We start from the raw sequence: 24,213 nt of genomic DNA on the forward strand, positions 1-24,213 counted from the left end.
ATTTATGTTACCAAAGATTTCCACAATAATTATTAGTAAGTCACAAAGGCTGGCTCTTTGATCCAAGATGGGACCTGAGTAGGTACCCCCACTGTGTCAGTCTTAAGGGATACCTGTCTAATGATAGCTACTTTCTAAGATGGCAACCCATGTCTCTAACTGTTTATCTGTTTATTCCACTTATTTTTCTGTCTAATCTGGTAGATTGCATGTGCAACAGAAGCAAGGTTTTATGGAAAAGATAGAGTGCAGGGACCCTTATGGAAGAAGGGAAGTATAAAAGGACCTGGAAGTGGCAGGAGCCACACAAGAAAACCAATAAACACACACACACACACACACACACACACACACACACACACACACACAAGCAAGGTCCAGGGAAGACTGCAGAGACTGACTGATGCATCAACCAAAGACCACACATAAAGAGGACATAGACTTCTTGCATAGAGGTAGCACATAGACAGCACAGTCTCCAATGTGTTCCCTAGTAAGGGGAGAAGAGACAGCCTCTGACATGAACTAGGTTGCCTGCTCCTTGATCACTTCTCCCTAGTGGGAAGACCTAACCAGACCACAGAAGAAGAGGATCTGACATGAACTAGGTTGCCTGCTCCTTGATCACTTCACCCTAGTGGGAAGACCTAACCAGACCACAGAAGAAGAGGATCCAGGCAGTCCTGGTGGGACCTGATAGGCTAGGGTCAGAAGTATGGGAGGAGGACTTCCTCTATCAGTGGACTAGGGTAGAGGGATAGGGGAGAAAGAGGGATGGAGGGTTGGATTGGGAGAAGATGAGGGAGAGGGCTACAACTGTGTTACAAAGTGAATAAATTGTAAATAATAAATAAATAAAGTTAAACAAAAGAAGCTTCCCAGTGTCTACATTTATCTGTTGGGATTTTTTTTTTCCCGAGATACAGGTTAATATAAAAAAGGAGTAGATCCAGGCAGTCCTGATGAGACTTGACAAGCAATGTAAAGATGGCAAAGGAGGATAACTCCCCTTTCAGTGGAAGGGGAGAGGGCAGAAGAGGGGCAGAGGGTGGGACTGGGAGGAGTTGGGGGAGGGGCTTCAATCAGGATATATAATGAATAAATTGTGAAAAAAATAAAGTTTTAAAAAGGTGTTATAGTTTTGTGAGATTCAAGTTGGAAGTTGCACAAACCACACAGAAATTTTGTGTAGTTACAGCCTACAGCATTCCAGATATGTGGAAGAAGAACCATTTTGCACATTTTAACTCAAATGACTGGCACACAGGAAGACATGAGGAACCCAAACATATGTTAGTCTAGTCCAGTAGCTACTTTCAGCTGCTTTAGCTGCTCTACTTCTAACACGGGAGCAATGGTAAAAACCTCATTGTAGTCACCAAGATTCCTGATTAACTAGAACAAAATAACCGTCACTTCAACCTACCTCTGTCAGTATTTATAAGAATAAGCTAAGGATTTGCGTGTCATCCTTGCGCGGGGCCATGCTAATCTTCTCTGTATCGTTCCAATTTTAGTAGGACCCAGAGAAGAGCATGTCTGGTTGCATGCGGGTTGATGCCCCAGGTCCCGCCTCTGAGAAAAAGGTATCGGACGGGTCTGATGCTCTTTGGGTGGATGACAGCTAAATGAACATCGGTACAAAGTCCCAATTTATTTCTAATATCAGAGATCAGACCTCTACTCTTGCCTGATGCGTCTAAAACAAAAAGGGGGAACTGTAGAGAGCTGCGGAATGCTATGCCTTAAAGATGGAGCTGGTTTCCGCCTTCCACCTTCCCGATGGTGAGTGCTCTCTGTCACGAACAATTCCACATTTGGCTAAGGCTGAGGATCTGGCTTGCTTCCATGTATGTGGACCTATCTGCATTGCCCACGTGGCACGCCTGGGTTGGCTACCCAGAGGCTATTTAAGCTGTGGGCTGGCTTTCCCCAGGGTCTGAGGATTGTTCAAGGTTCCTGAATAAACTGCATTGAAAAAAAAAAAAAAAAAAAAGAATAAGCTAAGGAGAACATTTTCAGAGTTACTTAATTTCTTCCTGACCTCTGTGTTGCTACCCACCTTTTCTTCTTTCTATCCCATTAGAATCTTTCAAGTCATTTGCACAAGAATCATCTCCAAAGCCTCCCTAGATTTTTAAATATGGCATGCACTATTTTCATGATCTAAAGATGCTCAAATTGAAGCACGGATACATGAAATCCATCCCCCCTCAAAGTCACAAAGCTAATCACCGAAAGAACAGAGCCATGTGAAGCAAGCACTAGAGTCTTTGTGCTTAACTAGAATATAATTATGCTCGTGACAACCTACCTTGTCTAACCAGAGCCACAAAACTGTTAGAAAACATATTACATGCAAACCTGATGACAACCAAGCCTTGAAATATAGATAGAAATTACTCCCTCCCTCGTTTTCCCCTCTCTTTGTTCTTGGGGTCTGTGTCTTTTACTGTGAGGAGGTATCCACGGTGGTGTTTAGCATGTATGCCTTCTGTAAGACGGCAGGAAGACAGCGCATGGGGCTGGCTGGCTGGCGGCCAAATGCAGCGGTGTTCTGTTTGCACCATGCCAATCCTTTTGTCACTTGTTAAAATTCAGTGTTCTTTCCACTCTCAAACATTGCTACCATCTGCTCGCACATAACTTTCACAACAACTATGTGGTAATTGCAGCTGTGTGCCTGATACCAATTAATAAATGAAATGGCCTAAGGAAAATTCCCCTCAGCATCTATTTAAAATAAGCTTCTGCCTTTGTGGGTTTTGTTTTTCCTCTCATGGCCTAATTGATGATTTCTTCAGTGTTTTTGATGTTATTGGAAATTACTGGTATGTTTTCTCTAAAAGAAATTATGAAGAATTCTTTCTAAACCCTCTATTAATCAGAATAAAATGACTTTATGGAAATTTTCTTTAAGATCACAAGAGTTATTATCTGGAGCACCAATTTTCATTTAATTTTTTTTTTTTTTTAGAAGGAGCCAAGATATTGCTCAATATGAACTGGAATAGAGCAAGACGTAGGTTTCAGTCACCAAAACTTGGGAGGTAGAGCCATTTAAGACCTTTGAAAGTCTCAGACATCAGACATCAGGCTACAGCATTTGGGGTTTGTCCTGCCAGGTTCCAATCTTACTTTGATATACTTTCTTAATATGTCCCATATGTGATTTGGGAATTGGGACATAGTGAGAAAGTATATCAAAGTATACATATGCATACATACATATGTATTTGTGTGTATACATAGACATATATGTAAATATTTGCAAATATATGTATATTATATGTGTATATATATATATGTATACATATTGCTGTGCCAATATACACTGGAAGTATGTGACTTACTTTTTTTATTTTACAGGGGGTTGCAGTTCAAGGATTACATTGAAGCTTAGAAGATAAAAGAGTGTTGAGATCGAAAGACCTGGGGATTTTTGAAGTTGAACTAAATGCATCTGCCATAATGTTATGGCCATCGTATCATGGCCAGTGCTGAAATATGGTAACTTGAAAGAGAAATATCTCCCATAGTTTTAGGCATTTGAGTCCCCACTTGGTGTGTCAGTTTGGGAAGAGTTGGGTGGCACTGTCTTGCTGACAGAACTATGCCAGAGAGGGCACTTTGAGAGTTGAAACTTGTGCCAGTTCCAATTTACTTTCTTTGCTTCCTGTGCGGTTCTAGATGTGACTTCTCAGCTTCCTGTTTCCGCACCTTGCTGCCATGTTTCACGGAAGCAATGCAAGAACTCAGAGATCATGGCATCCTACCACTCTGGAACTGTGAGCCTAAACTAACGCCTACTATCTATAAATTAACTTGTCACTGGTGCTTTATCAAAACAATGTGCAAGTAACTAAGGCATGGCCCATTGAACTCAGTCTCTCATTCTTCCTTGCTTTCATAGTCCATTCTTGCTTTTCTGTGTGCATGCTCAGCTTCTCCCTCTGTAAAACTTTGTTGGTAAATTGTTAACTCCACATCCACATAACTCTTCACTCATCTACATTCCTCCATTGCTTCCATGAAGCTAAGCACAACTGCAAAAAAAAGTCAGCCCTTCCGGTGATAGATTTTCTGTTTGTGAGTACAAAATTGAACACTTAGTTATGTTATTCCCTAAGAAATTCATCACCCCACCTTCAATTAACACATATTTTCTGGATTTCCCTTTCTTTCAAGGTCAAGGATTTAACCATAAAATCATGCTACAATTCCTGCCCCTGGGTAAAGGGCACACCATCTACTTTCCCAGTAAAAGCTTAGTGGTTTATTTTGTTTTATATATCTCTATATGTACAAATTAACTTTAAATATATATAACTTTATATATAACTATATATAGAAATATATAACTAAACATATACATAATAATGTTAATCACAAAATACTAACAAAGTATCATTTGCAATTCTAACATAAAGTGTCATTTGCTTTATTCACCATAAGTGGGTTTCTTTTGAATATATCACTTGGTTTTTGTATGTAATTTAAAAAAATTAATAAGTTTATTCATTTTTTCCATCTTGACCATAGCCCCCTCCCTCCTCTCCTCCCGGTCTCATCCTTTCCCCTTCATACCCCTATCCCTCCAATTCTACCCCTCAGAAAAGGGAAGCCCCCACCACCAACCTACTCCAGTACATCAAGTCACATCAGGACTGAGAACAGCCTTTCCCACAGTGGCCTAGCAAGGCAGCTCTGCTAGGGGGAAATGATTAAAAAGCCTGCAACTGATCCTTTGTTAGAGACAGCCCTGCTCCTTTTATTAGGGGATCCAGATGAAGACCAAGCTGCCCAAAGGATGCATATGTATAGGGGGCCCTAGGTCCAGTCCATACATGGCCTTTGGTAGGTGCACCGATCTCTGTAAACCTCCATTGGCCCAAGTTAGTTGGTTCTGTTGGTCTTCTTGTGGAGTTCCTATCCCACTCTGGGTTCTTCTATACTTTCCCTTACCCTTCAACAAATCTCCCTGCCCCGCACAATATTTGTGACTCTCAGCATCTGTTTTGATCCATCACTAGACGGAGCATCTCAGAGGAGAGCTGTATTAGGTTCCCATCTGTAAGCACAGCAGTGTTGGTAATAGAGTCAAGGGTTGGCTCTCTCCCTTGTGTGGGTCTCAGGTTGAGCCAGGCTTTGGTTGGACATTCCCTCAATCTCTGCTCTAACTGTATCCCTGCACATCTTGTAGGCAGGGTAAATTTTGTGTTGAAGTTTTAGTGGGTTGATTTGTGTTACCCTTGCTATAAACCAAGAGTCCTCTCTGGTTAGAAAGTGGCCCCTTCAATCTCCATGAAACCCACTAAAAGGGGCTCAGCTAGTGTCACCCCCATAACTTTTCAGGAGCCTACCCTGTCTTAGGGCTCCAGCTTGTCTCAGAGTTGCCCCCACTCACAGCTTCTCTTCTCTCTGCAAGCCCTCTGTCTTCCTGCCCCAGCTCTCTTCACATTAGATCCCCACCCTCATTTCCCTCAGCACTCCCTCTTCTATCGGGTTCCTTCACTTTAACCACTCCTGCTGTCTATTCTATTTCTCCTTCTGAGTGAGATTCAAACACCCTACTTTGGGCCTTCCTCATTTCTTAGCTTCTTTGGGCCTGTGAATTGTAGTATGGTTATTCTGTGTTATATAGTTAATATCTTTTCATAAATGAGTATATACCATGTGTGTCTTTCCATGTCTGGCTTCCCTCATTGAGGATGAGCTTTTTTAGTTCCATCCACTTGCCTGCAAATTTCATGAGTTTTTTGTTTTTAATAGCTTAGTAGTATTCCATTGTGTAAATGCACCACAATTTCTTTATCCATTCTTTGGCTGAGGGACATCTGGATTGTTTCATGTTTCTGGCTATCACAAATAAAGCTGCTTTGAACATATATGAGCAAATGTTCTTGCTGTGTGGTGGGGCATATTTTGGGTAATATGCCCAGTATTAGTAAAACTGGGTCTTGAAATAAAGCTTTTCTCAATTTTCTGAGAAACTGCCATATTGTTTTTCAGAATGGTAGAACATGTTTATACTACCACCAGCAATGAAGGAGTGTTCCCTTTCTCCACATCCTCTCCAGCATTTTTGATCTTAGCCATTCTGACAGGTGTAAGATGAAATTTCAGGGTCTAGTAAATCTCTGCCAGGCAATGCTATGTACCTTCTCATTTCCTGTTAATTTGCACTTTCTTAATCCTCCTATATCTAGCTTATCATCTGAGGATTCTTGTTAGATTTGTTAATACTGTGCTAGCACCAGAAACTCACCTTTGTTTTTTGATTACTTGGTTATTCAACTTTTCTTGGCACTGTCTTCCAGCTTCCAGGCATTTCACTACTTCGGCGTTTTAATTTTTCCCACTACCTAGTTCCATTTCCATGCCTTGTCTTTCTGTGAATCATTCTGCAAAAATGCAATGTCCTTTTCAGCTGCCATCCTTCACTTCGTTGTTTCCAGCAGACTCCCATGGGTGACCTTCCTCAGTTCCAGAGTTTTACTGTATGCTGATGACTCTCCGATTTACAATTTCAGCCTTACTCTCTCCCCAGGGCAGTAATCTCATATATTCAACTGCCTACTAATATTTCTCCTATGTGTTTTCAGACCTCTTACACATGCAACACACACTGTTAACACACAGCGTGAAGTACTCTCCCTTCATCTTTTCTAACCTTTCATGCAATTCAATTCCAAGCTTCCATATTTATTCAGCAAACAACTTATTTAACATTTCTCCAAACTTTATGCTTCTTTTCCCTCATTTATTTTTATTTACAGAGCATTTACCTACTTATTTTCCATCTCTCCCACTAGGAAGCAAAATTCATGAAGAAGCTACATTTAACATATGCTTAAGAATCCACAATGTGGGCCTGGGAATATGTCTCACTAGATAAAGTGCTTTTTACCCAAGCAGGATGATCTGTATTTGAAATTTCAGCACCCTCATAAAACAGCTGGACACGGTTTCACACACCTTACTTCAAGTACTGGAAAGGCAAAAACAAGCAATCTCCAGATGTAATGGGTTAGTAAGTACAGACAATCTCTGAACTCTAGGTTCCCTGTGAGGTGTGGTTTCAAAAAAAGTAAGGTTGCTTTAGAAGAGAACATCCAGTGTTGACCTCAGGATTCCACTTCCATTCATACACCTGTTTACACACACACATAAAAAAACCACAAATGCACACATACAACACACTTAGATGCACAGAAACTTTTTAAAGTAGTCAGAATAAAATGGCACAGTGGACATTCACAATTTTGATAAATAAATACAGATGACTATGTTAATAGTTGAGTATGCTCAGAAAAAAATCATGTATTTAAAAACAAAATTTCTCTCTCCATCTATCTATGTTAAATCCATCTACGTATCTATCTCTAGCTCTCTGTGAAAATAGCATGGTCATGCATGATTTTTTGAGATGATTAGTTTGACTTAAAGAATGTGAAAGAATGTTCCCTACATAAACTTAGAGGAAATATGCTTACTCAAGAAGAAATCAGAGGTATAAAAGTTTATAGTGTGGCAGAGGTTGGTGAAATATGGCTACTACTGAGGGGTGTTGATGAAGAGTAAAGAAAGGAGAATGTAGCATAAAACAAAGGTCAAGAGGTGAGAAAAATCCAGATCAAAGTAGGTTGTTATGGATCTGTAAGATGGTTTATTATTGTGATGGTTAATTTGTCAATTTGATCTTAATGTGATGGTTATCATTAATTTTCAACCTGATAGAATTTAAAACAACCAGGAGATGGGCCTCTGGGGGATGATCCTGAATGAGTTATTTCAGGTGGGGAGACTTTCCTACTGTGGTGGTGCCATTACCTGGCAGGTATCTTGGAATGTATAAGTGGATAAAGAGAGCTGAATGATATGATACATTTTTTTCTATTTCTTTATTACAGATGCACTTCAGAATCCTGCAGAATCCTTGCGTTTTGCCTCAATTATCTTAAAAAAGGTGTACCTTTAAATAGTCAATCAGAATAAACATTCACTGGCATTGCTTTTGTCACAACAAGAGAAGAACAACTAACATAAAAATTGAAATTAAAAAAGTGGTACATTATTGTGATAAAGTTGACAACATATTTCTTTTTTGTTTTTTTTTAGTTTAAATTAAATTCTTATTAATTAATTCAATTTACATCTCAATCATAGGCTCCTCTCTTTTTTCTTCCCAGCCCTACTCTTCCTCCCATATCCTTTCTCTCATATACCTCAAAACACAGGACTAGTCTGCAGACACCCCAGCTCACCTATTCACATGAGGACTGAGTTTGTCTTCCTCCCCTGTGGCATGGTAAGGAAGTCCCATCGTTGGGAAGTGATCAGAAAGCAAACCAACATAGTCAGTGTCAGAGATACCCCACACTCCCCTTACTACTGGGCTGACATGAAGCCTAAGATGCCCATTGGGCTTATCTTCCTGAGGTCTGTGTATTGTAGTATGTCTATCCTGTACTATATGACTAAATCTCTCTTATAAGTGAGTATATACCATGAGTATCTTTCTGGGTCTGTGTTACCTCACTCAGGATGGTCTTTTCTAGTTCCATCCATTTGCCTGCAAATTTCACATTTTCCTTATTTTTAATAGCTGAGTAGTATTCCAATGTGTAAATGTACCAAAATTTCTGTATCCACTCTTCAGTTGAGGGACATTAGGTTGTTTCCAGTTTCTGGCTATTACAAATAAAGCTGCTATAAACATAGTTGAGCAAAAGTTTTTGTTATATGGTAGAGCATCTTTTGAGTATATGCTCAGGAGTGGTATAGCTGAGTCTTGAGTTATGACAATTCTAATTTTCGGAGAAAGCACAAGATTAATTTCCAAAGTGATTGTACAATTTTGCATTCCCACCAGCAATGGCAGAGGGTTTCCTGTTCTATTCATTCTTGCCAAAGTGTGTTGTCATTTGAAGTTTTTATATTAGCCATTCTGACAGGTATAAGATGGAATCTCAGAGTAATTTTGATTTACATTTTCCTGATGACAAAGGACACTGAGCATTTCTTTTTTAAAATTTAATTTTACCTATATATTTATTTACTGCAATTTATTTACTTTCTATACCCACTGTAGCCCCCTTCATTTTCTCTTCTCAGTCCCACCCACCCCCACTGTTGTTCCCCTATGCCCTTTCCCAAGTCCCTTCATAGGGAAGACCTCCTCTCCTTCTATCTGACCCTACCTTATCAGGTTTCATCAAGGCTGGCTGCATAGTCTCCCTCTGTGGCCTGGCAAGGCTGCACCCCACCATGGGGAGGTAATCAAAGATCCAGCCACTGAGTTCATGCCAGAGATAGCTTCTGTACCTCTTACTAAGGAACCCACTTGGAGACTGAGCAGCCAATGGGCTTCCTTTGAACAGGGGGTCTATGTCCTTCCTTTGAACAGGGCATGGTCCTTGGTTAGAATATTGGTCTCTGAAGGCCCCCCTGAGCCCATGTAATTTGGCTGTGTCGTTCTCCTTGTGGAATTCCTTTCCCTTCCAGGTCTTTCTATCTCCCCTTTCTTCCATAAGGATTTTGTTACTCTGCCCAAAGTTTGTCTATGAGTCTCAGCATCTTCTTCAATAGCCTGGTGGGTAGAGTTTTTTAGAGGTCCTTTGAGGAAGGCTCTGTCCTGTTCCTTGTCTTCTTCTGCTTCTGATGTCTATTCTGTTTGCCCTTCCAAATGATAATTAAGTACTTTCCCTAGGATCCTCCATCTGATACTTCCTCAGAAAATTAGGAATAGTGCTACCTTAAGATCCAGCTACACCACTTCTAGGCATATACCTAAAAGATGTCCTGCCATTCAATGAGGACATTTGTTCAGCCATGTTTATAGCAGCTTTATTTGTAATAGTCAGAATCTGGAAACAACCTAATTGTCCCTCAACAGAGGAATGGATACAGAAAGTGTGGTATATTTACTCAACGGAATACTACTCAGCAGTTAAAAACAAAGAAATTGTGAAATTTGCAGACAAATGGTGGGGAATAGAAAAGATCAGCCTGAGTGAGGTAACCCAGAAGCAGAAAGACATAAATGATATATACTCACTTATAAGTCGGTACTAATCATATAATATAGGATAAATACACTGAGCTTTTCTCTAAGTCTTTCTCTACCATTCAGTATTCCTCTGTTGAGAATTCTCTTTCTAGCTCTGCATCCTATTGTTTAATTGGATTATTTGGTTTGGTAGTGTTGAAAATCTTGACTCTATCTATCTATCTATCTATCTATCTATCTATCTATCTATCTATCTATCTATCTATTCTGGATATTAGCCCTTTGTGGGGTGTAGGATTGGTGAAGATATTTTCCCACTCTATAGACTGTGGTTTTGTGGTATGGATAGTGGTCTTTCCTTTATAGAATCTCTTCAGTTTCAAGAGGTCCTATTTATTAATTGCAGATTTTAAAGCCTCAGCTGTTGGTATTCTGTTCAGGAATTTGTCTCCTGTGCCAATGACTTCAAAGCTTACTCACTTTTTCCACTTGCAAATTTAGTGTATCTGGTTTTATGTTGGGTTTTTGATCCACTTCAACTTGAGTTTTGTGCAGGGCAAAAAATATGGATCTATCTCCATTTTTTTACATGAAGACATCCAGCTATACCAGCTCCATTTGTTGAAGATGCTGTCTTTGTTTTCCATTGTATTGTTTTGGCTCCTTTGTCAAAATTCAGTTGTGCATATTTGTGTGGGTTTATTTCTGGGTCTTTGGTTAGATTCCATTGATCAACTAGCCTAGTTCTATGACAGCACCATGTAGTTTTATTACTATTGCTCTGTAGTATAGCTTGTGGTCACTTATGGTGATACCTCCAGAAGTTCTATTATTCTATAGGCTTTTTAAAGTTATTCTGGGTTTTTTGTTTTTCCATATGAAATTTAGAGTTGTTCTCTCAAGGTCTGCAAAGAATTGTGTTGGTATTTGAATGGGAATTGCATCGAATCTATAGATTGCTGTTTTTGTGTAAGGCAAGGCTTTATGTAGAAACTGGGCTAGGTGCAGTTCATGTGATATTTGGATACCAGTTTGATTTCATTCTCTCCATGTCTTTAGAATTTGAGAGAAATTGAGTCATAACTAATGTTTTTGGTGGAAGAAAATTTCTGGTAGGCAGTATTCAGTAGCAAAGAAAAAAATTCAACCTCTTATGTTACTGAGTCATAAATTTTAGTTTTATCAGCAACAGATCTTACTAGCACTCATATCATCTTTCAGAGTAACAATGGTTATTTGTTAATGAAGAATAACTTTTGCAAGAGCAAACACTTGTCTAGGTTTAAAACAAACAAAAAACCCCATTAAATCCTTTCTCGATACTCTTCCAAATAGTAGCTCAAATTGTAGAACTGGAATTCCACAATTATAATTAGCATCCAGGGTGCCATAGTTAATTTGTTTTTAGACTATTGGGTAACTTTCTAATGAACTCATGAAGTTATCAACATGTGATCTCTGTCTACTCCTAACCTACTTTTCTCTTTGAACTCATTAATTCAGAGTGATTCAGTCCTCTTCTATCTTATAGTTTACATTTTAAAGTTAAGAAACTTTCATAATTCATTTCCTATACTGAATATTTCACCTCTGTGTTTTCATGATCAAAAGAGAACACAGGATTTCCCAAGGAAAAGATCAAATTAAATTTAAGGGAATGAGGACAAAATGGCAGGACTATCTTCAACAGTCACAATTAGACAAGGTACTAAGACCAAATCCACATAAACAAAGGGTAGTGGCTGTGGATTACAGTCTCTGTGTTTTATGGTTGAACAGTTGTTAAAGTTTGCTTCCTATCATTCAGCAAACACTGGGGGTTACCAAATGCTGTGTTTTCTGACTATTGCTTTTCTAGTAAATTTACATTTCAAGGGACAGAGTCTGAAATTACAGTGTCACATTTTCTAAAGTAAGAGCTTCAAGGAAAGGTCAGGATCTATAGCAAGAAAAGAATCTGTCTAAAATTTAGTGAAATAGAGGGCAATGCTAAGCTTGTCTTGTTCAACAGTTACAGAAATGATATCCTAAGGAGATACTGCAAAAAAAATAGTCTGTTATGATATATAAACCAATTGTCTATGTTATTCAACCCAACATGTCCAGAGTTCTGGACAATCTTGACCAAGGTGTATGTCTAAGTCATAGCTCTACTCCTCACCTGCTCTGACACTATTTTGAAGAAAAAAATCAACTCTCTCTCTCTCTCAGCATGGAATCAAAGGATGCTGTGCTCAGGCACAAATGTTATTTGCCTCTTCTTCAGGCAGCAGGAAATCCCTGGAGAGGGTCTTGTGATCAAGAAGGCTAGAAGTGATGTTGAAGGGAAAAGTGATTGCTTCTGACTGCTAATGTTTAATCTGTCCCCTACAGAAGGGAAAGTGGCTTTTTTATCTTTGAGCAGAATAAGGTGATTTAGAAGGGGAACAAGATGATGCCACAGTCATTGATGCCAGCGCTTTAGTAGTAAATTCAATTCAGCACATGACTTATGCGCATTTAAAGACTGAGATAAACTTCACGAACATAATGGCTCAGGGTTTCTTTTAAGTCTCTTAAGCTGTTGTTGCCTTTCTGTTTTGGTTTACACTGATATACTAATGCTTGAACCATTGCATTTAATGACAAGGTATCATTTTATCATTTTCATAGAACTGTGCTTCACTCAGAAACTGTATTCATAGGTTGAAAGGAACTCAGAATATATTTGCACTCAAACTATGAAATAATTTATTATGAGTTCAATGGTAAAATTATAACACTTTCATAACTTTTTTTAATCAATATTTATTTCAATTTGTATTGCAATTCAGAGACTCTAATCCACAGCTACCACCATTTTGTTTCAGTGGACTTGGTCTTAGTACCTTGCCCTATTGTAATTGTTGAAGATAGTCTTGCATTTTGTATTTCAAAAATACTCTCATGTCTGCAAGGACAAGAGACTTTATGAATGTAGTGAATCATATAAGCGTAACTGGAATACATGTTTCTATTTTATGATATTATTACTGTGTGCTCATGACTTCAGTATTATTCTTTAAAGTATAGTTACATATGAACTCTCATGGAAAAGCAGATTATAGTTTTGAAGAGAAATATTTAAATAGCATTTTCATAGTCAAATAATTACATAAGAAATTATATATAATTATGTAATTATTATTACATATAATTACATAATAATTACTATTTTACAATTTATTCACTTTGTATCCCAGTTGTAGCCCCCTCTTGGTTCCACCTTCCCTCCATCTTTCTTCCTCTCTCTAGCTCCCCTAGTCCACTAATAGGGGATGTCCCCTTTCCTTCCTAGCCTATCATGTCTCATCAGGTCTACCTGGATCCTCTTCCTCTTTGGCCTACTAAGGCCACACTGCAGAGGGAGGTGAAAAATGAGCAGGCAATCAATTTCATGTCAGAGACTGCCCCTGCTCCCCTTACTAGGGTACCCACATGGAGACTGAGGTGCCTATGGGCTACATTTGAACAGGAGGCCTAGGTCCTCTCCATGCATGGTTCTTGGTTGAAACATCAGTTTCTACAGGCCCCTCTAGGGCCAGATTTTTGACTCTGTTGGTCTCCTTGTGGAACTTCTGTCCTCTCTGGTCTTTCTATATCTCCCTTCTTCCCTTAGACTCCCTGCACTCTGCCCAAAGTTTGGCTGTGAGTCTCAGCATCTGCTTTGATCCATTGCTGGGTGTAATCTTTCAAAGGACATCTGTGGTAAGATCCCATCCAGTTTGCTTTCTTCTATCTACTACTTCCAGTGTATACAATGTTTTCCCTTCCGAACACACCCTTCGATATTAGCATGTCTATAGGTGTTGTCCTGGTTCAAGTCTTGTTCAGGCAGGCATATGGCTAATTCTGCATTATTACTAACTACATTCTAAATGTTTATCTGTATCCTCACAAATAAGTATAGTTATCACTCCTCATCAATTACAATTCTCTTTGAAATAGATAGAGGCCATTATAGACAACTATTGCAGATTCAAATGTGGGAAAATCTTGTGGTGCACAACCCAAGTTGGGTTACCTACAGCACAACTCCTGTACTGAGGACTCAAGGATCACTGTGAAAGTGGGGATAAAAAGAGTCTAAGACTTAGAGAAGCAAAAGGTTTGCTGTAAGGTTTCATCTTCTAGATACATCAGAGAAATACTTGTAAGTTCTTTATAATAAAACTGCATTTATTAAATGCAAGAAGAATATTAGTATCTGTCATGTTCATCCTTTTTCTACCCACTGTTTTCAGTTTTTTTTTCTAATATTAATTTTGTGTACATTACTTCCGTAATCTTAAGATCAAGTTAACCTCTCATTGGTTTTCTGTTAATGCATAGTAATTTGAATTTTCTAAATTTTTATATACAGGAAGTTGAAAAATACATCATTCTTTTCTCTGTCTTCTATGACTCAGTGTATTTTTCAAAACTCATCTATATTTGGTGCCTATGGCAGAACAGAGACAAATTACAACTTTATAAAGTACAATTAGGAATACTGCATCTATGCTGGGTTCATTTCCACAGAATTAATTTTGTTTGTTTCTTTAACTGCCTAGAGTCTGCAGAAGGATATTACAGAAATTATATAGTCACCTGTTTGTAGATATCCAAATCATTTGAAATATGTGGAATTATTTAGGGTCTTGTTTGCTCATCTCTGCATATTAACATTAGTAGTAGACAAGCAGGGCTATATGCTATTTTGGTGGGTTTTACCATTTATGAACACAATCAACAGATTTCTAACCATGTCCTATTTTACTTTCCTCCCAGCAGTGTGCTGCAGTCTTGGAATTCATGACTATAAGTATGGTTTTTCTTGCTGTGAATTTATTCATTGTCTCTGTCTTTATGTGAGCACTGTACATTGTTACCACACACCCCTCAGTGATTCTTTCTCTCTAGCAGATTTCTTCCTACCCATGCTACGAAGACAACCCTACGGAAAACTTCTTTAAACCTTTGAGATGTCTCACCATGCCCACTTCTCTTGTTAGTTATTTTTTATCTCCAAAATACATTGCCTTGGCCTTCTCAATTCTTATTTGCTACCTCTAACTTACATGATCTACCAGGTGTCTGCTCACTGAGTCCTGGCATAAATTCTTTTAGGAAGTAAGCTGAAACAATCACAGAGATTACTTTTTTTGTGCTATGGTCTCAGTGGTTACTCTCCTTTGTTGATCATGTAAACTCTTTGTAAAGTGGTGTTTTTCTTTGTGAACTGGCGGTTTTTATTGTTGTTTTGTTTTTACATTTTGCCCATATTTTTCTTCTTTTAGAAAGAGAAAATATCTGATGATAGCCCATACTGGCTGGAATTAAAGACTGATTTTAATATTGATCACATTACTTTATAAAATAAACTGTGTTCATCCTTCTTGCTCCCAAAGATCCAAAAGATTGCTTCCCACTTAATTTTCACTAACAAATTACAAAGCTGAGTTGTAAGAACATTTTCTCTTGAGTTCTTTTACACTATAAATATTAGTCTCAATTCTATTCATGATTCAAAATTTTCCTTTTACTACTCTCTTATTTCTTCTGAAAATGAGCATTTCAAGCACTACTATTTCTGTGACATTGTATGTATGTATGTATGTACACAGTGCTTGGTATAAAACTCAGGTTCATGTGAATGACAAAGTATTCTGTCCCTATATTGTATCTCTTCCTCTTTATTTTCCTGGATGCTAAGTAGTTAATTACTATAATAAAAAGTTTTGGGTTATGTTGCATAAAATGTCCTGTATTTGCTTTTACATGTCCTACATTTGAATTTATTCCAAGACTAAATCTTCCTGACACATTTCTCTTAAACACAAACAAAATCCTCTTGGTTTTGGCCTTTAATTTTTAATATTCTTCTTCTTTGATACATACTTATTCCATGTATGAGAATAGCAAGTATTTAATTCAGTACCTATTTATTTTTTCCAGACATAGTTTTAACTTTTTAGAACATTATGTGAGTAAATTTTAGTCATATCATTTTCACCTCTGTGTTCCGTTTGTCCTCTGACTTTTCCCTGTCCTACCATGTTCAATTAACGTAGACAAATTATACATATAATTATGAGTTACCACTGAGGCTTAGGTTCATCCCTGAAGAGAACTGATTCTCCCTTCCTCAACATATATTGCTTTTCTATAGCTTTTAATCTAGGGATGGAGCATTATAAACTGTCCCACAACACATCTTGGCACAGTGACTGGTGTGATCTTGTACAGGTATTGGCAGGTAATCATATTGTCGGAGGTTTATGGGTGCAGCATTTCTGATATTTCCACAAGAAACTATTTCCACGCAGTGTTCTGATCGTATGGCTCTTGTAATGTTTCTGCCTCCTGTTATTTGATACTTCCTGTGCACTAGAGATAACTTTTGTTTTATAGATGCCCCGTTTGAGGCTGGGCACCTTAAAGACCTCCTTCAGCATGTGTATAAATATATTTGACTAACTGGATTTCTTGTTAGCTTCATATATATATATATATATATATATATATACGTATACGTATACACACACACACATATATATATATACATATACATATACATATAATACAAGGTTACTTTTTAAAGACTTAAACATTAATTTTTAACCAGTCTTGTTATTCAACATCTGAAATACCAAGGGCAAGTTTACTCAATCCTAGTGGTTCAATATCACAGTTTTAAATCAGTGAAATTAGTCATACTATATATGGTCTATTAAGTAGTAGATAAAAGAGTCTGTGTTGTGTATGTTTGAGTGTCTTTAAAAATATCCCCTCACCCCTCATTATATTTGCTCCTTAAGAGATCTTCCTTTTCTTAGACATTTAATTTTCCTGGGCTTGGTTGTGGCACACAATGCAAAGAGATGGAGAGAGTCCTGAACTTCTTATCACGTGCCCTAATTTCAAGGCATCACTTTGTCATTAGCAAATTCTATGATCCTAGACACAATTCTTGCTTTCCTTTCTCAGTTTTAGACAGAGATAACATATTTCAATATGAGGATGCCAGGACAAAATAAATGCATATAAAAACTCATTGCAAGACTCAGAGAATTGTATAATAAAAAACGTGCCTATTAATGTTATTTTCCTTTAACTATGAAGTATTGTTACTTAGCATTTAAGATCTCCTTTTGCACAGCATTTCAGCCATCTCATTGAATTGAAATCCCATGATATTGTCCTCTTTCCAGAGTTTTCACAGGAGACGTTTGTTCCAATTGGGTGTTTCTTGTTGATCACAATCAAGCCTGCATTTATGATTTATGCCAAGAGATGCACAGGGGGAAGATGTCTGTGGCTCATGAAAATGAGCTCAGCTTCCGTGTGGTAAATATTAGACTGCCATCGGTTATACTTGGAATTTGAATTTTTTTTTTCTTTTTACTGCAAATGCCTTTAAGGTACTAAGATCAGTGAGGGGTATAATTTAATTTTGAATGAAGTACAGAAATTTCATTTGGCCCACAATTTTGGCGTATCAAGGGCATGTACCTGCTGTACCTTGGTTCTGTTAAGTACCATGCACACTATGGTTCATGGTGACAGTGGAGCCTGTGTCAAACACTGATCAGGAAGAAAGAGGCTTGCTCTGGGCCTGGCTTTAAGAATCCTATCACAAGAATTATCTGAAAGACTCCAACTAACAGTGTTTTCAAAGCAAAGACTCATGACCAAACCTTTGGCAGAGTACAGGGAATCATAAGAAAGAAGGGGAGTTAGTCTGATGGGGAAAGGATAGGAGCTCCACAAGGACCAAATATATCTGGGCACAGGGTCTTTTCTGAGACTGACATTCAACCAAGGACCATGTATGGATATAACCTAGAACCTCCGCTCAGATGTAGCCTGTGGTAGCTCAGTAACCAATTGGTATCCCAAAGTGAGGAGAACAAGGACTATTTCTAACAGGAACTCAATGACTGGCTCTTTGGCCTCTCCATCCCCCAAAGGAGGAGCAGTCCTGTTAGGCCACAGAGGAGGGCTTTGCAGCCAGTCCTGAAGATACCTGATAAAACAGGATCAGATGAATGGGGAGGAGGTCCCCCCTATCAGTGGACTTGGAAAGGGGCACGGTGGAGATGAGGGAGGGAGGGAGGGAGGGAGGGACTGGGAGGGAATGAGGGATCGGGACAAGGCTGGGATACAGAGTTAACAAAATGTAACTGATAAGAAAAAAAATAAAATTAAAAAAAAAAAGAATTATCTAACGAGTGGAAGGAGAAATGGGTCATGTCCAAAGTAACTGAAAACCTCTGATTAGGCCTTGTCAGCTATCATCTACACGATTGCACAGTCCTCGGCTGAGTCGTTAATTGCAGCGGACATTGGTAACTCAAACCAACTCAAAGTACGGTGAGCCACTCTGTATCTCTGTTTCTCTCTACCTTTGCTTCTTTCTCTATCTATGTTCTCTTTCTCTCTGTGTGTGTATGTCAAGAGGTCATGAGTTTTATACATCATCATGTGTCTCAGACATCTACTGTATTTTCTGAGGCAGTGTAACAAAAGGCAGGTGAATGAACAAGTGTTTGTGATGAGATGGCAAGATAAGGGCAGAAAAAGGTCAAAAAGGGTGGAAATTAGAAGGAAAAATGATGATAACTGATAATAATAACATGTTGCGAAAGAAGAAATCACTGAAATGTATTTGTTCATACAACTTCAGAGATAAGAGGACACTCAGTAAATGTCCCTGTTGCTTCTACTGCTTTTATTTTTAAGTTTCAACATCTAGATGCTTGAGTTTTTTAAAATAATTTTGTGTGGGAGTTCTGCAAGTTTTCCACCTAAGTTTTCTCTACCTTCTTTATTTTCAAAATCATAAAATATATTTTTGCAGTTTAGATCTCACATATTAAATAAATGTTCCATTAATCTAGCATTTAGGTTTTTTTTATACTCAAATTACATTTTACCTACATTTAGTTACACCATATATTTGACTTTTAAACAAAATACTTAAACCTTAATATTTTTTTGTTTTTCAATAATATTCTAAAAACTCTATCAGAACTCTATCTGAAACTGTACTTGAGAGCAAAATGTACAATTACTTTATAAGATTCAAAATGTTATTTAATTATTTTGTTAATTCCATGTATTGGTACATAGCTTTGTGCATATATATCTATACATATATATAATTTAATCTCATTGATAAATACACATACATATTTATATGCATTATATATGTATACAATTTATATGTATTATATGTATATATATATGTATTTATCAATGAGCTTTAAAATATTTGACCATTAGTATGTCTCTTTAATTGTTGTTTATTCATTTATATTTTGTATCTTTCTCATTCTAAGTTGATTTTATAATTTCCTAATTGGTAACAGTAATATAATAATTATAAATTATAATTTTATAATTTATAATTATAATTATAAATTTAAGATTTTATAATTTCCTAATTGGTGACAGTAGATATAATAATTAAGAATTATTAATTAACAATTTTGTCCTAGGTTTACTATTAGATCAATAAAACACTATGACCAGACAAAAGCAAACTAGGGAGGAAAGGGTCGATTTGGCATACACTTCCACATCACTGTTCATTACTAGAGAAGTCAAGATGGTATCAAGCAGGCCCGAAACCTGGAGGTAGGAGCTGATGCAGAAGCCATGGAGGAACGCTTCCTATTGTTCTGTTCCACAGGGCTTGAAAAGTCTGCTGTCTTGTGGAACCAAGAGCCATCAGCCCAGGCAAGGCCCTACCCACAATAAGCTAGCCCTCCCACACCAGTCACCAGTGAAGAAAATACCTCCAAGTCTTGCCTGCAGCCTGATCTTATGGAGACATTGTATTAATTGAAGCTCTCTCCTCTTTGGTGACTCCAGCATGTATCAAGTTGGCATAAAATTAGTTAGCATAAGCTCTTCATGGATAAAAATTGGAAGATGTTTCACATTTGTTGGTGGATAACAATTTTTAATTAAAAATGAAACTAAAATACAATTACATATTCCCCTTTCTTTTCTTCCTACACTTTGAATGTTTCTTCATAAATGGCCCTTTGCTCTCTCTCTCAAAACTGTGGTTGTTATTCTCTCTCTCTTGCTCCCCCTCTTTCTTTCTCTCTCTTCTAAACAAATGCAACCTTCTAAGTCTGAGTAATGTTACTTTTATGCACATGTTTTAAGGACAGACCACTTTGTATTAGATAACCAATTGCAAGTACTCCTTCCTAAGTAAGACTATCTTTATGCATCTCTCTGTTGCTTGTAGTTCTTTGTAGTGTTCAGACACTGAGATTTCCCCTTTCTGCATTAGCATATCTACTGGTATCTTCCTAGTCTGGTCTAACCAGCCAAGTTGCTGAGATTCATGATGGTAGTTTCTGTAATATTCTAAGAGATATAGTCTCAGAGAAGCCAGTTGTTCTGCATCTTGCAGTCTTTCTGACCACTCTTTGATGTTCCTTGAGACTTATACTCAGAAGCTGTTTTTTAGATGTATCAGCTAGAGCTGGTTACCCCATGATAAGTTGCTCTCAGCAGTTTGATTGGCTTTGTTTTTCTGTAACAGTGTCTGCCTACTGAAAAGAGAAATATCTTGTATGAGAGGTGAGAATTACATTTAAATGTGAAGATTTGGATTAAAAACTATGGAAGTAGATAAGATTATTTTTTTAAAAAAAGTGTACTATAATAGTTTGAAAAATTACAATGTAACTTTCTTAGGCATCCTTCTGTAAATAACTTTTCTTATCCATATTTTTTTCCAGGAGATCAAGCAGTGATCAAGGCAAATTTAATACTCACATTTCAGGTTCTTCTGTTGTTAGCTTGTTTTGGTCATTAAAAAATCATGCAAAAAGTCACACATGATATACACTCACTTATAAGTGATTATTAGACATATAATATAGGATAAACATACTAAAATCTGTGCACCTAAAGAAGCTAAGCAAGAAGGAGGACCCTTGGTAAGATGATCAATCCTCACTCAGAAAAGCAAACAGGATGGAAGTCAGAAGAGGGAGAAAACAGGGAACAGGACAGGAGTCTACCACAGAGGGCCTCTGAAAGACTCTACCCAGCAGTGTATCAAAGGAGATGCTGAGATTCATACCCAAAATTTTGGCAGAGTGCAGGGAATCTTATGAAAGAAGGAGAGATAGAAAGACCTGGAAGGGACAGGAGCTCCACAAGAAGGGCAACAGAACCCAAATTAATGGGCACCCAGGTATTTTCTAAGACTGATACTCCAACCAAGGTTCATGCATGAAGGTAACCTAGAAACCCTGCACAGATGTAGCTCATGGCACCTTGGTCTCTAAGTGGGTTTCCTAGTAATGGGTACATGGACTGTCTGTGACATCAACTCAGTGGCTGGCTCTCTTTGATTTCTTCCCTCTGAGGGGAGGAGCAGCCTTACCAGGCCACAGAGAAAGACAATGCAGCCAGTCCTGGTGAGACCAGATAGGCTAAGTTCAGAGGGAAGGGGAAGATGACCTCCCCTATCAGAGAACTTTGGGAAGGGCATGAGAGCAGATGAGGGAGGAAGGGTTAGATTGGGAGGGGACAAGGGAGGGGGCTACAGCTATGATACAAAGTGAATTAACTGCAATTAATAAAAATATATAAATTTAAAAAATCATGTAATTAAAAAAAAAACTAAGAAATAAGACTCAAGGGAATCATGTGAAAATCATGAAACAGGACTAAACAATCCATTCCAGCAGGTAAAAGAGCCCAAAGTAGTTTAAAATAGATAATGTTATCAAATTGTCAAGATGTGATGTTTTATACTCAGTATTTGAGTCAAAGAAATATTTTAATTTTAATGATGACCAAAACTGTATTTTCAAAAATAACCAATGCTATTTTACTACAATCAGGATAAATTTTAGTGATTCTTAATTTACCTTCTAATTAACAGAAAATATTGATATTATAAACCCAAATCCCATACGATTCTGCATTACAATTTCCTGTTATGTGAGTATATTTTAAATGAATAAGAAAGTATAGTAACTATACTAATAAGGTTGTTATAAGACCTTCTGAACCAGTTGTAGTAATTTCACATTTGCTCAATAAATTAAGCTTTTATGATCAAAGAAAACACCTACTAAGCTATTACTAACAACAAAAACATTTATTAAAACAGCAAAATTATTAAAAATACATTTTCTACTATTTTCCCCATACTTTATCCTTGGACCCAAATCATCAAGCACCTTAAAAACTGGCATTCTGTGATTCCTTTTTTTTTTTTTAATGTCAACAAAACTCTTCATTATTTTAAAAGACTAACAATGTCGCAAACAGATTTATTATTAGTTCAGTGTTGAACATCACTCTGTGTGGCATGTTCGACATTCCAAATCTCAATTTATTTCCTCACCTGCGGGTAACCTCAGATTTTAGATTAATGTCATTTGATGACAGTGCAATTCTGCATGACACATTTTCAGTTGCACAGACAAGTCTTTGATGAACACCTTTAAGGTAGAATGAATCTCTTAGGCTATTAAAAAGCGTCCTTGTACACTTTTTCAATCATAATGAATAATTTTCAGAGGTAAAAGTGTTGCATATTTCAAACTACCAATAAAATACACTAGTTGTAAATTGTTTTTCAGTGTCAAAATCATCGGAGTCATTTTAACTGCTTCCCACTGATGCAGCCTGTCTTAGAGACCCAGAACACGTGGATGAAAATGGAGAATAGTTGCATGTAGCCCAGTCATTTCTCCAACCACCAGGGTTGGGATGGCAGTGAGGTTTCTAAAGAACCAGAAGTTAGACATTGTTCCTGACATTTTGGTTACTCCCATTACAGTAGACCATTACAATTTAGCACTTGGATATTTTAAGCTGATCATGCCCGAGACCTGAATATTCCTTAACTCTTAAAGTTGTTCATCACATGTATATCACAGAGCACAACTATTCTGATTCCAAAATTACCTAAATTTCAGAGTATGTTTAATATTCAGGTTCAAGCAATGTTGAAATGATACATGTTTATCAGTGACTCTTATAATTTTGGCCATTGCATTTGAAAATTGTTTTCTCAAATAAGAGACATAGTGTTGTTTTTTAAAAATAACACAAAATGGAAAAGAGGTTTTTAATGAATTGTAATGAAGATGTAAAATAAGGTTTGAAAATATAGATATTGCAAAACGGCAATAGTTAATTCAAAGTATTTAAAATACTCACGCCACACCATTTTTATACCCTATTTAAGTTTATGTTGAAAAAGAATCTAACACATAATTGACTAACATTAAAATATTTGTGATTTTATCTATTTACATTTCTTTTTTCCTGGAAAGTGTTTGGATAACTTTTTTTCTATTGTATCATTTGACAATATTTTATAAGATGAGTTGGTATTATCCTTAATTTATCACTTTTTAACATAAAATAAAATATATTTATAAATATTGAATATGAATAGTTAGCATTTGTGTGATTTTAATTCACTGAGCCTATGAAAACTCTATTAGGTAATTGTTATTATTAGGAGAGGGAAACACACAGACACACATTTACACATACACACATCCCAAATTTATTTAATTGTTATCTTCAATACTCTGTTAGAGATTCCTACCCTTTTCAGATAATAAAGAAAGAAGAGTTATGTGTGGACCACACAAATTATTTCTGCGTAAGAACACGAGGAAGACTTATTTTCCTTTGTTCCCACCAGCAGCAACTTGGTCCTTTAGTCATGTAAACACAAGAGACAAAAGCCATGTGCCACTCTTCAGAACATTTTAAGTTAATAAATTAATTTATTATTTATTGCAATTTATTTAATTTGTATCCCAGCTGTGGCCCCCTCCCTTGTCTCCTCCCAATCTGCCTTCCCTCTCTCTTCTCCCCCATGCCCCTCCCCTAGCCCAGTGATGGGAATGTCCTCCTCCCCTTCTATCTGACCCTAGCCTATCAGGTCTCATCAAGACTTGCTGCATTGTCTTCCTTTGTGGCCTGGCAAGGCTGTAAACTCCACCCCAGGGGGAGGTAATCAGAGAGTCTGCCATTGAGTTCATGCCGAAGAAAGTCCCTGTTCCTCTTACTAGAGAACCAACTTGGAGACTAAGTCTATGGATTACATCTGAGCAGGGGTTTATAAGTGGATATTAGAAGTATAATATAGGATAAACATACTAAAATGTATACTCCTAAAGAAACTAAACAATAAG

General features: G+C 37.3%; 1 pseudogene; it reads right to left on the bottom strand.

Moving 5' to 3' along the window:
• Positions 1 to 1,442: 1,442 nt before the first annotated feature.
• On the bottom strand, positions 1,443 to 1,534 carry LOC132653267 (U6 spliceosomal RNA; annotated as a pseudogene).
• Between the last annotated feature and the right edge of the window lie 22,679 nt (positions 1,535 to 24,213).

Source organism: Meriones unguiculatus, chromosome 3 (genome assembly GCF_030254825.1).
Source record: "Meriones unguiculatus strain TT.TT164.6M chromosome 3, Bangor_MerUng_6.1, whole genome shotgun sequence".
Taxonomy (NCBI): domain Eukaryota; kingdom Metazoa; phylum Chordata; class Mammalia; order Rodentia; family Muridae; genus Meriones; species Meriones unguiculatus.